We start from the raw sequence: 15,504 nt of genomic DNA on the forward strand, positions 1-15,504 counted from the left end.
CAAAAATCGAGACTGTCCCTATAAAATCAGGATATCTGGTCACCCTAACATGGTATTTCTAGTGTGCCCTTAACCATAATGACTAAAAGTGTGGCTACATGGGGAAATTCACCAGCGTGCTGGTACCCCCCAAGTTATGCAGTGTAACACCCCCCGGGCGGATACATTTGGGGGGACATCCACGTGGGCAGGGATACCACTATAGCTATGGTGGTGTGACTGCACCCCTGTAGCCGTGCCCTCAATTTCCCCCAGGCCCTTGCAAAAGCTGCACTGTCTGCTCTTCCAGGAGGGACGAGGAACCCCGTGCCGTGCGCTGCTGCCCACAGCGGGCTGAGCCGTGCGGGCCACTGGGCCGGGACCATGCCCCTCGGGCGGGCGGCTCCAGGCCACCGTCGGAATGCACGTGCCTCACGCCGAGGGCCCAGGCCCCAGGATGTGCACGTGACACAGCAACGGGGCGAGGGCGGGGCTGACTCGGACGCTCCACACCAGGGCCTGCAATCCAAGATGGCCACCCAGGTGACGCCAAGGCGAGCGTGCTTGTACATGTGACGTGGGTCCCGCTGGAGACTGCCCCACGGCCTATCGCGTGCGTGCTGACGTCGCAGCGCCGGATGGTCCCGTGACCGGAAGCTGGCGAGGGAGAGGCGGAAGTGAAAGCGGGGAGGCTGTTTGGCCCCATTAAAGCGGAGCCGAAGGGAGCAGAGGAGGTAGCGAGGCTTGGAGCAGGTGTCGTGGGGCTACGGAGCGCGGTGAGTGGCCGAGCTGGCGGGGTCGGCGCCGTGGGGCTCTCTTCTTTCCGGGGAGGGAGGTGGGCCTAGGGCCGTGGCCTACTCTCTGCTTCCCCTCTCTCCCCTTGGGCCTTTGTGGGGGGGATGGAGGCTGGGGTGGGGGGGCTCTCCTCTTGGGAGCGGTCCGGGGGGGCGGCTCCCCGGCGGGGCGGCTGTGGCTGGGCAGAGGCATCGGGCTGTCGCCGGGGTTTATGTTGCGGGCAGTGTTTCGCTCGGGCCGGGAACATAGGCCCGGCGCTGCGAGCGAAGGAGGTAGCGGAGCTCGCTCTTCTGAATCGGAGCGGGGGGGGGGGGTAGCTGCTCCCCCCCTCCCCCCCCACCACACACGCACACAAGTTTTCTGAGGCTAGGGGGAAGGTAGCCGGCTCCACCCTACCCTCTCTGAGGAGGGGGAGGCAGTAGGTCCCGATATCTAGGACTAAAGCGAGAGGAGGGGCTCCGGGAGGAGGCGGCAGCGGGGCTCCTCCCTTGTTGGAGTAGGAGGGGGCGCGGGCCTGTGAGGGGGCCTTCTCTTCCCAGCTGCAGGCACTAAGGGGGGGGGAGTTGATGGACCCGGAAGCTTGTTCCTTTGTGTCTCGTGGTGTGCCAGATAAAGGGGCTCTTCCCTAATAGTGGGATTTGCATGATTGAGAACTCATTGAGCTAGGCGTTGTGGGGCTGACAGAGGTGGAGTGTATAAGGACTGAGACAGGCTTAGGGGTTTCTCTTTTTTTCAGCCCTCCTGTGTAACAATGAAGCTTTCTTAATGCTTCAGAATCATTTAATAAGAAAACTGATTGTTTTGAATATAAACCCCCTGTGATCAATGTGGATGCTGTAGCTAAATTTAGTCCTTCTTTTTTGGGGAAGAGGCTATCCCTTCAGCCTTTCTAGCTGTCTGTATTGTTCAGGTGCATTGTGGTCTACATGGAAATCAGTAAAAGCTGAAGTAGGATTGAGGATGAAATTTATTATAGGAACGAGTTTCTTTTTCTTTCCTTTTTTTCCTTTTTGGTCATACATAGCTACCATATTTTGTGCTCAGATTCTTGCAAAGACTCTGGATAGAGGGGGGGCAGCTAGAGGCTAGGAATATCCCTAAGTGTTCTTCAGAAAGAAATACTATAATCATTTGCTTGAAATATTACTCAATGTAATCAGTGGACATAATTATCTTACTAGCAGACTGCCCTTAATAAACTAATAACAGGACAACACAGGCAGCTGAAAAGACTGGCAGTTATTGTGCAAGTAACTTCTTTGCATGTGTAAGGACTGAGTCAATGATGGAAAGAATTAAACTAGATGCTAGAGTGCTGTAGGCTGTGATAGTATCTTATGGGGTAAATTAAGCATGATAGCAATGTTTAACTTTTTTGAATATATAGAAGCTAAGTTAATGAGGGACTTAAGTACTTGATATTCATATTTAACTACTAGTATAGATAGTGTATTGGTTTAGCTGTATCTTAAAACAAGTTCTGATCATACTGACTTGTTACAAGCTTTTTAGCTCCAGGCTAGTTAGTTGGGGGGGGGTGTGTGTGTGTGTGTGTGTAAAATATATCTATCTAATTCTAAAACTCTTTACGTCTTAAAGTGCCTCGGTAAGACATAAACACGCTGGCCATTGTTTTAACTTTTTTCCCTTGCATAATTTTTCAAAAACTCTTCCTCGTGGAACTAAGCTGCTATAACATATAAGGAACAGTGTGCAAACATGTAAACTGAAAACACAGGGTGGCACAAACTCCTCCCAAACAAGGACCTTTACTTTTGTACAAGAATTATAAGGGCTTAAGACTAAAATAGTTTTTTCACTAACAATGCTACTGCAATAACATGTCTAGTAGTGAACTGTTACCAGACACTACCCACCTCTTCTGTGCTATGCAAATTGCAAGTCAACATCTTGCACCTGATAAAGAAACATAGATGGGATAATAAAAATATGTACATAACCCAGCCCACTCTACTAGAGTATCTGAATTAATTTGTCAGGTTATGGCTTTAAATAACTAACTTAGAACTCTTCTTTACAGCCAAGACAGCTAGTACTTGATAAATGCTTTACATCTCAGCTTGGCCTCTGCACTTAATAAGCATGGCTGTCTGGAGTGTACTAACTCTTGTTTATAATAGTCTGTTGGAGTGAAGCTTGGTTAAAGTAGGTAGACTAGTATGTATTCACTGTTTAAATCAGTAGTTCTATGCCATGCCCTCATAGTCAGAAAGAACACATATTCTGTCTTTTCCTTGTGACTTCAGCAGCTGACAAAACACATGACTTGTTATCCACCAACTAATAATACTTTGTCTAGATTTGGTGGATCAAGTTCAGAATGTGAAGTATCTTGTTTTCCAAGTGTAAGAAAATAAAATGCTTAGGCACTTAAAATGTAATCCCAAACTACATGTGCTGTTATATTCTAATGCGATTCCAGACGTCTATTGCAGAAAGGTACAAGATTGGGTTAAGCTATCAAGCCATACGACAGCCTTTGACTCTGTCAACAAGTAATCTACTGCAACTGCAGAATCTAATATACGAAGATCTTCAGAAATTGTAATCAATTAGTAAGGTCAAGAAACACTTCTCAGACTCTTAAAGTACAGTATAACAAATTGTTCTTTCTAGAGTACTAATCTACAAAGATGTTTAAGGCAGAACACTAGATATTGTGAAGCATGGCTTAAAACACTCAAACTCTCATGTAACTGGTCACACTGGAACAGCTCTGAAATAAAAATCTAACTAGCTTCTCCATAGCTGTCTGTGTGGTGTGTGGTTTTCTTTTTTGTTGATGGTGGTGTTAAGTCAAAGTGGCTTCTAGCTTAATGCCTATTTGCTTTTGGACCATACTCAATGTCCAAGGACAAGATTGCCTTTGGACTCTGAACTTCAGTAGCAGGTTTTATTAAGAGTTTCATGCTGTAAGATTACATCTTCTGTGTGGGCAGTTTATGTGACTTACCTGTCAGGAACAAATTTATGGGCAAAACTTGTCTTTGGGGAGAGCCCATTGTTGTGTGAAATTTATAGATAGCTTTCAATTTCTAACTTGTATTAGACTCTATCTCTCTCCTGGGGAAGAGGAGAATGGCTCTTCCTAGAAAATTAACAGTTGCTGCAGAATATTTGCAAGTGTTCGTAATGTCATGCTGTGAAACTTTAGTGTCTTTCCTTTGGACTGGTATAAAATGCCATTAAGCAGTGTGTACACAAAACTGCCTACTTTACTGCTGTTGGAGGCAGTTGTTCTGACAGACCTAAATTATTTTGATGTAGGTGGCCTACAAAGCCTGGCCTAAAACTAAAGATTAAGGAATAGGGCAAAGGATGCCACCATACTACTAAGGTGCATGAAGAAACTACTGATCCTCTAGAATGGTGGTGGATTGCTGTGTAGCAGGATGCCAAAAAACTTTGGGCTTTCTGACTATAGGCTACTCTATACAAAATATGCACCGGTTTAATTATTCCATTTTGGAATCCATTTTGTTAAAATGGTGCAGTTTTTGTAGACAAACCTAGAGAAAACAGGACTAGTCTACACTTAATTTTGAAGTCAACATAGCTATGCTGGTCATGATTGGGTTGGGGGGCAGGATATACCCCTGGCTGATAGAACTATGCTGATGTAACCTCCAGGGTAGACCCAGATAAGAATGCCTCCGCTGTCCTAACTACTTTTGCTCAAGGATGGTGGTTTTACACCAACTGGGGAAAAAACCCTTCAGTCAGCATAGATAAACTGTGTTTATATTATGGCAGTGTCGCTATGCTGGCATAGACTCTGTAATGCAGACATACCTTTATAGTATAAACGTATAATATAGATGCCTCTAGCTAAGACTGTCTACTTCAGGCTTTTCTGCAAAAACTTGGTGTTTTATCACTGGGTCACATTACCAGTGGTAGAATTGTCTTTCCTAGTGTCAAAAAATCTCAGGGCTGTGACTTGCAGAAAGTAACACTCTTCCCACCTCTCCCTAAAAAGCTTGCTTTCGTTATGCAGCCAGAGTAGGAAACGTCAAGTGCCGCTTAAGTTCAGTTTTCTGTACTGAGGAAAACATGGTGCAGACAAACGCTGGAGCAGTTGCAGTTTAGGTAAAGACTCTGAATTGGCATGACAACATAGCAAGCATTTCAGTGGTAATATTAGTCTTCAAATGCTGACTTTACAGTTAAAAACTGTGCCCTAATCTAGCTGTCTGAAGGCCAAGCTTCACATATGAAGAATATGCTACTTGTAAAAACATTCTGACTTCTATTCTAACACAACATTGTATTGGTAATCACTGTCAACTATTAATATCAGCTTGCTTTTCATCTGTGTGGTCTTCTAAAACAATGATCTCTTCGCAACTGCCTCTGTCAAGGCTAAACTTAATTTTTCCCTCTCTTTAGAGAATACAGCTCACAAATAATTTTAAATTAGCCTGGTCAACTTAAAGACCATGTCCCTGTCTGGTCCTGTTAACTGTATAGTTAAAACTGACATAGTTGATAAAATACTACTGTCCTGCAGCTAAATACTGGAATAGGGCATCTTTAAACAGTTGGAAGCATGACTTCTTAGAAGCACAGAGGATCAAGTAAATTTCTAAACTTTGTCTTGACTAGGTTTTCTTAGCCAATGTACAAGCACAGTAACCCAATATGTTTCTTAGAAAACAGCACGGTTTTTGTCACATGTTGGATTTTCTTCCCTGATGTTCCCTAATTCATATGTCCTTGCTGATCTTGTGCTCCTTTCTTGAGCAAGCAGCTCTTAAGGTTCAGTTTGCTGTTACATTTTCTGCTCAGTACAGATCTGCCTCAGTGATGTCATTGTTGCTGTATTTTAGCCCAGTGTTCCTGTGAGACTGCTCCATTGCTTCTACAGCCAGGAATGAGAAATTCCATGCATGAGGCAAGTTGTTTCTCAAACAGTGCTTTTGCTAATGCATACTTGCAGTGATGGTGAGGAAAGCAAGACTTGTCAAGGCCACAGATACGTCAGTTTATAGCTAATCACATGATCTTGGGTTTTGTCCCTGGGGAACCTTTTCTTAGGGAGCACCAGCTATTCTTAGTATAATAAACTTCATACGTTCAGCTTTCAGTGAGACAAGGTTAAAGTAAATCTTGTACAAAACTACAACATAAATCCCTCCTACAAACTATTTGGGGATGATGAGTCTTTGTTTTTTTGCCTGTACACTTACAACAAAGGCTGTTTTTTACATCAATTACCTCTTTATGGCATCAGTTTGCCCCAAAGACAATGGTGTAAGCATCAAAGCAGTGGAGTGGCTGTCACACTGCAGCATTGTGAGTAGCTAAAAAGTCCAGTTTTTAAGTAACAGACCTCACCACAGATAATGGAAGCACAGGGCCAGAAGATGAAACTGGCATACTACTAGCACTTCACTTTGCTGGTGTGTGCCCACACATACTACCTATCTTCAGCCTCTTGGACTCCCTGATGGAGTGCAGCCCTCCATGTAGCCTGTTAGTGGTGTCTGCCCATTATGGTATTGCTGTTTGACAGTTTTTTTTCAATTCCTTTTTGCAAATGTTTTTGAACCAGAGCTTGGTCAGCTCAGTGGCCTTAGAGTATCCACAAGTCTCCATGCAGAAAATCCTTTGACTAATTCAACATTTTATATAACTACACTTCTAGCTTTCTCTAGGATTTGGATTGTACGCCCCATACTTAAATTGGGTATTAATAGTAATAGCTGAAATATTCCTCTTCTGGTTTGAGATGGGCATACATGTTGGCTTTTTGTGGGGGGTGGTTTTTTTCCCCGCTACTGAGAAATAGTGGCCATGTTTTCCTAGGAAAATATTACAAATTCCTAGTAGTACCAGATTTGAGTGAATAAACTTAAGAGGGGGCTGATTTGAGCCTGTAAATATAAGCAGTAAGAAACTAAACTGACCAACAATGAGGTTTAATTTAGCTAATTAAAATAGCATTCCTGGTATTCTGTAACAGAAGCTTCATTAAACACTTTCTGCTGTATAACACAGACTATCTTATAAAATGTACTGCTTTAAAATTGTACTTGTGTACTAGGCTTTAGACAGGTTGCTTTATTTGGCTTTGTAGCAGACCAGATGACACTATTTGTTATCCGTATTATCTATTGTACAAGTTCTTAGATGCAGTTAAATAGGATATCTTTGTACTGTTTAAGAGTTTGACTTTTGAAGAAAAAAATCAAATATGAAGAGGAAATGGTAGCTGCTAGTTCTCATCTAAGAACAAGATGTCTTCTGTTATGGTTGCGGTCTCGATCACTGTTTCATTTAGCTAAATATAATGCTTGATTTAGGCTTTTTGCCACAAGGTGTCTTGTGTTGGAGCACACTACTATTGCACCTGAGCTAGTAGGGTGAGACTAGTAAAGCTGCATAGAATTGAACTGATGTACCAAGTAAATGACTCTGCAGCTAAAGATGTCTCATCAGTAAGAAGTTACAATTGTCCTTGTTTTGAGCTGTTAATCTTATGTCACGGGACCATTTCACATTAAGTTGTCTTGGCTTGCTCCAAACCTAAAAGCTTTCAGGAAAAATAAGTAGGACAAATAACCTTAACTGTCAACATAGCAACTGGTCCTGAAACAATGTTCTGCTCCATGAACTCTTCTGGTCCAGCTGCAGGTTGTCTTGTATAGCTGGCCTCCAGAGCCCTTGAGGGATGCAAGCTTACTCTTCTGGAATAAATATAGTCTCCTAGTGTTCCTCTGTGGCTTCATACTGCAGTAACTCCCCTGGTTCAAGTGACCCAGAGCAGGACTTCCCTAGAACATACACATAATGCAACAAGGGCAGACAATTTAATATCAGGATGTGGTATCTACCTCTGATTCTACCAGTCTGTGGAGTAATACACCCAAGTAAAGGGAAAAGAACCACTACTTGTTTCCCAGACAAACTTCTTCCTCCTGTAATTGAGAGGGGAGAAGAACTGAGAGTAACTTAAAGGTGATGAGGAGTCAGTGCCCTCACTTCTGTGTAGGTGTACTATGTTCATCACTGGATCTGAGCACCTTATTTGCTTTGGAAACAATATTCAGATCTTCTTGATGTCTAGTTTCTACCATTAGAAACCTCAGTGTCTTGTAATACTATTTTTAAGGCTTTCTTGGAAAACTCAGATTGTATTTGTAGCTCTCTCTCAGCCCTCGAAGACTCATTGGATATGCCTTTGCTAACAATAGCTTGCTTAACTCAAGGGCCTGAGTCATAAACTGAAAGAAAATCACTTCTCCTTCTCTTTTCTCTTCACTTGCACACACCCCCCCCACCACCACCACACAGCCCCCCCAAGCCCTCAGTCAGGTTTCACTACTTTAGTTCTCCAGTCATCCATAGTTGGATTTTAGCCTTTAAGATGGGGTAGACAACCCATGCATGTCATTTGATAGGCAAGCCGGCACAGTTTTAAGACCATCTCCTCCTTTGTAGCATAGAGGTTAAATAGAAATTTCTTCTGTCATACTTCCACTCTTAAGGTACTATGCAGTGGTAGAAACCCAGGAAATCTAGAGTCTAAACTTGAAAGAAATCCAATTCCTTTGCAATAGATAAACACATGTTAAACATCTAAGCAACTTTAATTCTGTCTCTGTAGAGTCCGCCTTCAACTCCATAAAACTTTCCCACTGTTACTACCAGTTAATCTCTTCTAGTGGGGAAACTAGTGTTGACATGGCTAAAAATGGCAGGCGGTGTTGCGCACTCTATTGGCTAATCCTACCTAAACAGACATGAGGGTTAAAACCTGGTGCATTCCTGCAGCCTTGTCTAATCTAGAAAGGGATAGGGGATATCCTATTTTCCATGGTAGTAATACCTACTGGTATAGGCAAGACCCTAGTGATGCTCTGAGGACAATTGTTATCCAGCCTTAAGGCTGGATAAGGGCTCAATTTCAGAAGTCATTTTAGTGTTTGGTCCTGATTCAGCCTTCCTTAGGGCTTGTCCATCTGAGCAAGTGATACTAGAATAAGTTAAGGTGTGAATTTAAACCAATATAGCTTTAACTGCATAATTCTCATGTAAGCACTTATTCCCGTATGAGTGACTTTTTGTCTCTGGGGAAGGGGCTTAAGCTGAACCAAAAAAGGCCACTCTTGTACTGGAATAAGTGCCCACATGGGAGTTATGCTGGTAAATCTTCCTGCATAGAGAACACCATTAACAGTAAACTTGGCTCATTGCTTGGTCTCCCAAGATCCAGAAATGCATTCAGGAAACACTTTTCTTTCACATCTTGTAAGACTTGTGGGAAGTTGTCACCTTAGGTACTAGGGTGAGGGGTTTTGTAGAATACCTGCTTTTTGCTTCAACAGGTAATTGGGTGCATGGTGAATGGAAGATTCCACTGGTACCTGATCTCTTTAAGCCAGTGGTTCTCAAACTTTTGTACTGGTGACCTGTTTCAAATAGCAAGCCTCTGAGTGTGACACACCCCCTTATAAATTAAAGACCAAAATATATTTAACACCATTATAAATGCTGTAGGCAAAGTGGGGTTTGGGATGAAGGCTGATAGCTTGCAAACTCCCATGTAATAACCTCATGACCCCCTGAGGGGTCCCAACCCCCAGTTTGAGAACCCCTGCTTTAACATTCTGTGGGGGAGGAGTTGAAAATGCCACCTGCTGGTGGCACGGCAGAGTACTGGGCAAGAACACTGCTGGTGAGGATGACACCGACATTTAAACTGCTAGGAAGTTTTAGGGTTTTTTATTTTGGGGAACAAGGATACAGATGGACACTTATTCATTTTAAATAAATTAGATCCCCACTAGTTGTTCAAGGTTCTGGAGAGTGGAGAAGATAACTCCTTCTCCCAGCAAGAGTGTTTAGGACTTCTTCTCACTAGAGTTTATCCAGGAGAAGGAGCTAGCAAGGACTAGGAATAACATTGGGGGCGAAGGGGTGGAAACCCAGGACCTTTTTCCTTCTAAGCAGCTAGGGGCTAGGCTTCTCACTGGGTGTTCCTCATAGGGTGGGGATGGGGTATGGCAACCCTTATCTAATATCAGAGTAGTATGTGTAGCCTTGCTAAAATTGCTCATTCTGTGAATCCATTCTAAAATTGCAAGGACTTCCCCTCTCCCTGATGGGAGAAGAATCTTACAAGGGAATGTCTATGCTGCAATTAAAAAACCCACCGCACTGAGGCTTGGAGCCCAGATCAGCTGGCGTGGGCTAAGGCTGCAGGGCTAAAATATCAGTGTGAACATCTGGGCTCAGGCTGGAGCCAGGCTTGAGGCCCTTCCCCTTGTAGGGTCTTAGGGTCTGGGCTCCAGACCAAGTCCAAACCTCTACACTGCAATGTTTAGCCTTGGAAGTCTGAGTCGGCTGACTTGGGCAATGGGTCTCTTACTGCAGTGTAGAAGTACTCATCTTTTTTTGCCTCTGCCATATTCCATCTCACTGACTGAGACCTTTGAAATCTTGCTTGAAAACACCCTGTAAAAGTTGTGTTGATCTGATAGACATCCCTTGCTAATGCTGAAGAAAATCTTATATGGTGGTTTTTCTTCAAACGGAGTGATTTTATTGGTATTAAAAACAAACCTAAGGACAGCAGTTGTGAATTTTTTGGTTATCAGGCAAGGCTGACTTACTGCACTTGCTTCCACAGTGAGGGAGTTTTCAGGTGATTAAACATGCTGAGCCCACACATGATGCTGTAATCTCAGGCTGTGCAACAGAGTGAGCCAAGTACTGTTCCTATGGACACCAAAGGGAGGGAGCAATGGCGGTAGGGGAAAACACAAGGCCAGGAGGAAATAAAAATGTAGTTGGCAATCTGATTCAACCTGTACAGAAACAAATCTCCTGACAAAGGGACACCAACCTACATTATCCTGTAAACCAGCAAATTTGCCTGTTTAACTCAGTGGTTTTTTAAATCTAATGTCTCACTATTTAGTTTTTTGGGTTGGACAAATCTATCTAGACAACTTCACTTCCAGGTTCAATGTTGCAATGTTTACAGTATCTCCAGTTGATTCTCTTCCCCCCCCCCCGGTCTTTCTGTATTGCAAACACTCTTATTGGACTTGAACCTTTAGGCTCAATTTTAGATTTGATGTCCCTCAAACTGCCAAATGCTTAATTCAAGTTTTGACTTTTACACTTGTCCATAATCCATAAGGTTATGATTTTGTCAGTTGCTTTTAGTAAAAGTCAGACAGGTCACAGGCAATAACCAAAGGTTTACAGAAGCCCATGATCTATCTGTCTGACTTTTACTAAAAATAATTGGGGGGTGGGCATGGCTGATTTTGGGGGAATGACTAAAGCCCAAGCAGAAGGAGGGGGGAAGTGAGAACATGAGCCCCACCGAGGGGGGGAGGGGTGTTCAAGCACCTACCGCCCACTGTGGCTGGGCATGGAAAATGGTGTGGAGGTCTCTGAAAGACACAATCCATGACCTCTGACATAATGTTATCCTTAATCCACAATTTTAACAAACTTGTTGCTCTATGGTGCAGCTTTATATTTGACTCTAAAATAACTTAGACACACTTTTGTGCGCAGCTAATGTTGACTCCCACCCACAATGTATTTGGAGGGCAGCAGAAGGTATAACTGAGCCATGGTATAATTTTGATTCTAAATCTTTCACAACTTTGAGACAGACTAATCACAGGTGCTGTGTCCTCAAGAATTCTGTAAACTTCAAATCCTGGGTGTCAGTTACAGGGTTAACTGTGCCTCTGATTCCCTTCCGGTTTCTTCAAGTACATCCCCCTTGGGCCTCACACTGAAGTCTCTCTTGATATGCAGTCACCTGACTTCAGCACCAGGCTGCTGCTGCAGTCCCCTCCTGTGCATCAATGATTTTTATCTTGGCAGGTCTGACTTGTGTCCAGGACCTAGGATTCTATTTCCCCCCGTGACAGTGGTGTGTAGTAACAAAACTGCTTCTAAATACTATGCGTTAAGTCCAAGTATTTTGGAGAAAGTGGATCTTAAAGTAGCCCTGCATACAGGCAACTTGTCTACTTACTGCGTACCATCTCCTTGATGTTCATCTGATAGGCCGTCAGTCTAAAGTCGGGTCTCTCTCTCTCTCTCTCGACAACCTATGGCATCTGTCTCCCCCTGAGATGGCTTTTTGACTGCTTTGTCCTCTTGATCTCTAGTCTCCCAGCCTGGTAAAGCAGCCTTGGAACTTCTTACTGGAGCTTGGAAGTAAGCCATTGTCCTGTAGTTTTCCCCCAGTGTGTAAGTTGCTTTTCTATCACTATTGTGTTGTCGTGCTTGCTTTTTCCTATCAGTCCCCTGTCCCACCCCCTTAGGGTGACCAGACAGCAAGTGTGAAAAACCAGGACGGGGTGGGGGGTAATGGGAGCCAATATAAGAGAGACCTAAAAATTGGGACTGTCCCTATAAAATCGGGACATCTGGTCACCCTACACCCCCTTCCCCATTAAGCTAGTTTAATGTTTGTATGGGAAAGTCTAAATATGTAATTTTATTAATACTATTTCTATATTGGTATTAGCTGGAACTGCTATGTATCTCTAACTAATTGTATGCCAGCATCAGTACTTGCTGTTTGGCATATACCACCAAATAACTAGCAAAACAGAATAGCAAATCAAGTCTGTTCCTAGTGAAGCAGGAAATTTAAAGTTAAATGTGTTGAGTACTAAATAAGACTCCCTGCCTCAAGGAACTTACTAGATACTTACAAGTAATTCTTTTGGGACCCTTGAAAAAACTACTCTTCAGCATGCCTTATCCGTGATGTACAGATAACTTCTTGTGACTCAGTTTGTCCAAAGTGAAAATCCTAGTCCTGGCTCCCATCCTGTCCTCTAACTACTGGACTCCATGTCCTCTTCAGCATATAACATACTGAAAAATAAATAACAGCTTAAAGTAATGTTGTAGCCGTGTTTTAAAACTTTTCCCTTCCACCCACAGAAGTATCAGTTCACCCACCTTTAAATGTCCACAAGAAACTGGCCACTGGATTGACTTCGGGCATCATTTAAGACAATGTGGCTGAATCTTAAGTTACAATGGCTGCATTGCTGCATCTTTTCTGAGTATTGGCTTCTGAAACCTGGTTGGTTGGAACCCTGCAGGATGTAGTACCCTCTGTAAAACACAGCACTCCAGCAGCATGTCTTGCCAGCAGCATTTCAAAAGCTCACTGGAAACTGAGGCTCTAGACCAGGGGTCCCCAACGCGGTGCCCGTGGGTGCTGCAGTGCCCACCGGGGCATCTGTGTGCCCGCCTACTGGCCGCCAGACAAGCAGCCACCGAAATGCCGCTGATAAGCAGCAAGGCCAAGAAGCGTTGCCACCGAAATGCTGCCGAATTTCGGCGGTGATGCCTCTTGATGCCGCTTTTCAGCAGCTGCTTGTCCGGCAGCCTCGGGCCAGCGCCCAGCACATGGAAAAGGTTGGGGACCACTGCTCTAGACTTACTGAAAATTGCAGTAATTGGTTTTAACATTTCTCCCAAAACAAGTCTACTGATCACTTGTTGACCCATGAGGCACTAACTGGTCACATGGTGCTAGCTGCTCATTTTCAGCTGTATCTATGGGTGTCTAATCTGCAAAGAGAATGGAAACAAGGAGCAGCCAGCCTATCTGTTCCTTAGGGTGGCTGCTATTTCTTCTTTTGGGACTGGAGCTGCCAGCTACCACTGTGGTGGGGAGGAAGAGCACAGTAAAGGGAACACAACAGGTGGGTAGTAATATATGATTTGAGAGGGGAAGTAGTCTATGAAACACTGAATTAAAACGTTGCCCATATCCAATCTTAAACCCAACTTGGTGAAGCTTCTCAAATTATCAACTTTCTCAAAACATGCTTGATTCATATTTTTGTGCTACTGCTCATCAAGAGGTCTATCTTTGATATCCTAATTGGCAAGAGGATACTAAATTCTACAGAAACACCCAGTCCACTTAAAATACCATTAACACTTCCTGTAATTTGGGAGATTTAATTATTCTCATATGTCTGACAGGAAGCTGCCATCTCCTGTTGCTACTATACAGATGCATCTGAATGTACAGGCACCATCTGAGGTGCTGTACAAGCATAGTGAGTTCCTCAAGGATGATACTAGATACTTAAGTGTTTGGAGAAAAGCTTAAAGTGAGGTCGTTTTTGTGTAACCATAACACAGCACACACATACAATTTGCCTGTAATAATTATTATTATATTTGAGTTTAAGGAGCACTTCATCATCCAAACAGTAGCTGTTAACTGACTTCAACGTAAATAACTCAGGAGCCTCCTAAAGAAATCTTCATCTTTTGGCTTTAGTTACCGTAGTTGTGTAATTCTAATGGCATAGATTCCCTTATGGAACAAGTTAAGTCTAACTGTTGTAAATGATGCCTGAAGGGTACTTATAGATGAACAGAAGGCATTTTCTTAACATGCCAGCAAGAAGTATTTTGCTCTGTGGACCTCTGGACAACGTTCTCAAAGTAGTTTATAATCCATTTAAAAGTACTCTGTATGCACAGTGACTCAATAGGGTCAAGGCATGTTTGCCTGGCCAGAGCTCTCTGTCTGAGTCATAACAGAATAAGCAAGGCTGTACCTAATGCTTAACTGTGACATGCCATTCTGGGTTGCCACTCAACTGCATCACTTACTGCATCAAATCATGTCACATGGATCTGCTCATTCAGTTAGATTTCTTGTATTGGGCTCTCTACTTAATGGCATCAAAACTGGATTGGTTATAATGGATATCACATCCTGCCCAAAACCTCTAAATGCATGGGTCAGACTAGCTGTTAACAAAGCTGTTTTAACAAGCAGTCAGTTAATTAGTTCAAGCACTAAATTTGCTTCATCTCTAAACTACCTCTGGTTTAGGTCACACTAACCACCTAATGTGGCTGAATCCTGCTGCAACAATGTGTGCTGTTCAAGATTGTCCTTTGACTGAACAGCTACCATCAATTCTAGTTCTGATATCCAGTGTCAAATGAGCATCTAAACTTCAGATGCGATTTTATTCACCAAAAGGTCACAATTTGCATTGGTGGTATGTTGAACCTATGGTAGACTTTACTTCTGACAGCACAAGTCAGAATAGAAAAAGGCACTTCAGTTAACCCATCAAGTTGAAGTATTAAATTCCTGAGACATTGTTTTCTCAGCTGCCCAGTTAGCAGCCAAGTTATGCTGCTCTCTTGCGAAGTATTGTAAATAGACCTCTTTTTCATGGGAGGTGACCAGGCCTCTGGGTATCTTGCCACTTATAGGATGGAGTAGTGGGAAATTCAGTCACATTGCAAGCTGGAAGAATGATTCAGGACCATGAGTGTCCACTTAGCTTAGTATACCTTTTATTCTGTATTATTATTTGTCAAAAAATCCACACATACTCTTTCCACTTTAATGTCTCTCAAACTACTTTCCCTCATGCAGAATGTCTTGACTAGTGAGTAATAGAAAGATCTTGAAGCAGACACCATCCTCTGAATGTTTAGCTCAACTTATGAGTAACTTAGCATGATAGGGAAGTGTCTTAGTTTTCCCTACACTAGCCCTGGAGTGGAAGAGTCAGAGTATAAGCCTTGACTGTAAGCAGTTGCATGTGAGGTTTTGTTGCATCACTTACTGAAATACTAACTCCAAATAACCTGGCATGATTTTCAGTTACTCTGCTACTGGGATGCCTGCTTGGCCAAAGATCCCATAGTATTCCTCTACAAGAGCAG

General features: G+C 43.2%; 1 protein-coding gene across 1 annotated transcript in view; it reads left to right on the top strand.

The window, feature by feature from the left end:
* The first annotated feature begins 630 nt into the window (after positions 1-630).
* RAB7A (RAB7A, member RAS oncogene family) overlaps positions 631-15,504 on the top strand; it is a 30,362-nt gene continuing 15,488 nt past the window's right edge. Inside the window, exon 1 of the mRNA XM_026650436.1 lies at positions 631-755. The gene's annotated coding sequence lies outside the window, so the exon portion shown is untranslated. The remainder of the gene's footprint in view (positions 756-15,504) is intronic.

The sequence above is a fragment of the Terrapene carolina genome, unplaced genomic scaffold, assembly GCF_002925995.2.
Source record: "Terrapene carolina triunguis isolate 2854851 unplaced genomic scaffold, T_m_triunguis-2.0 Scaffold89, whole genome shotgun sequence".
Classification (NCBI taxonomy): Eukaryota; Metazoa; Chordata; order Testudines; family Emydidae; genus Terrapene; species Terrapene triunguis.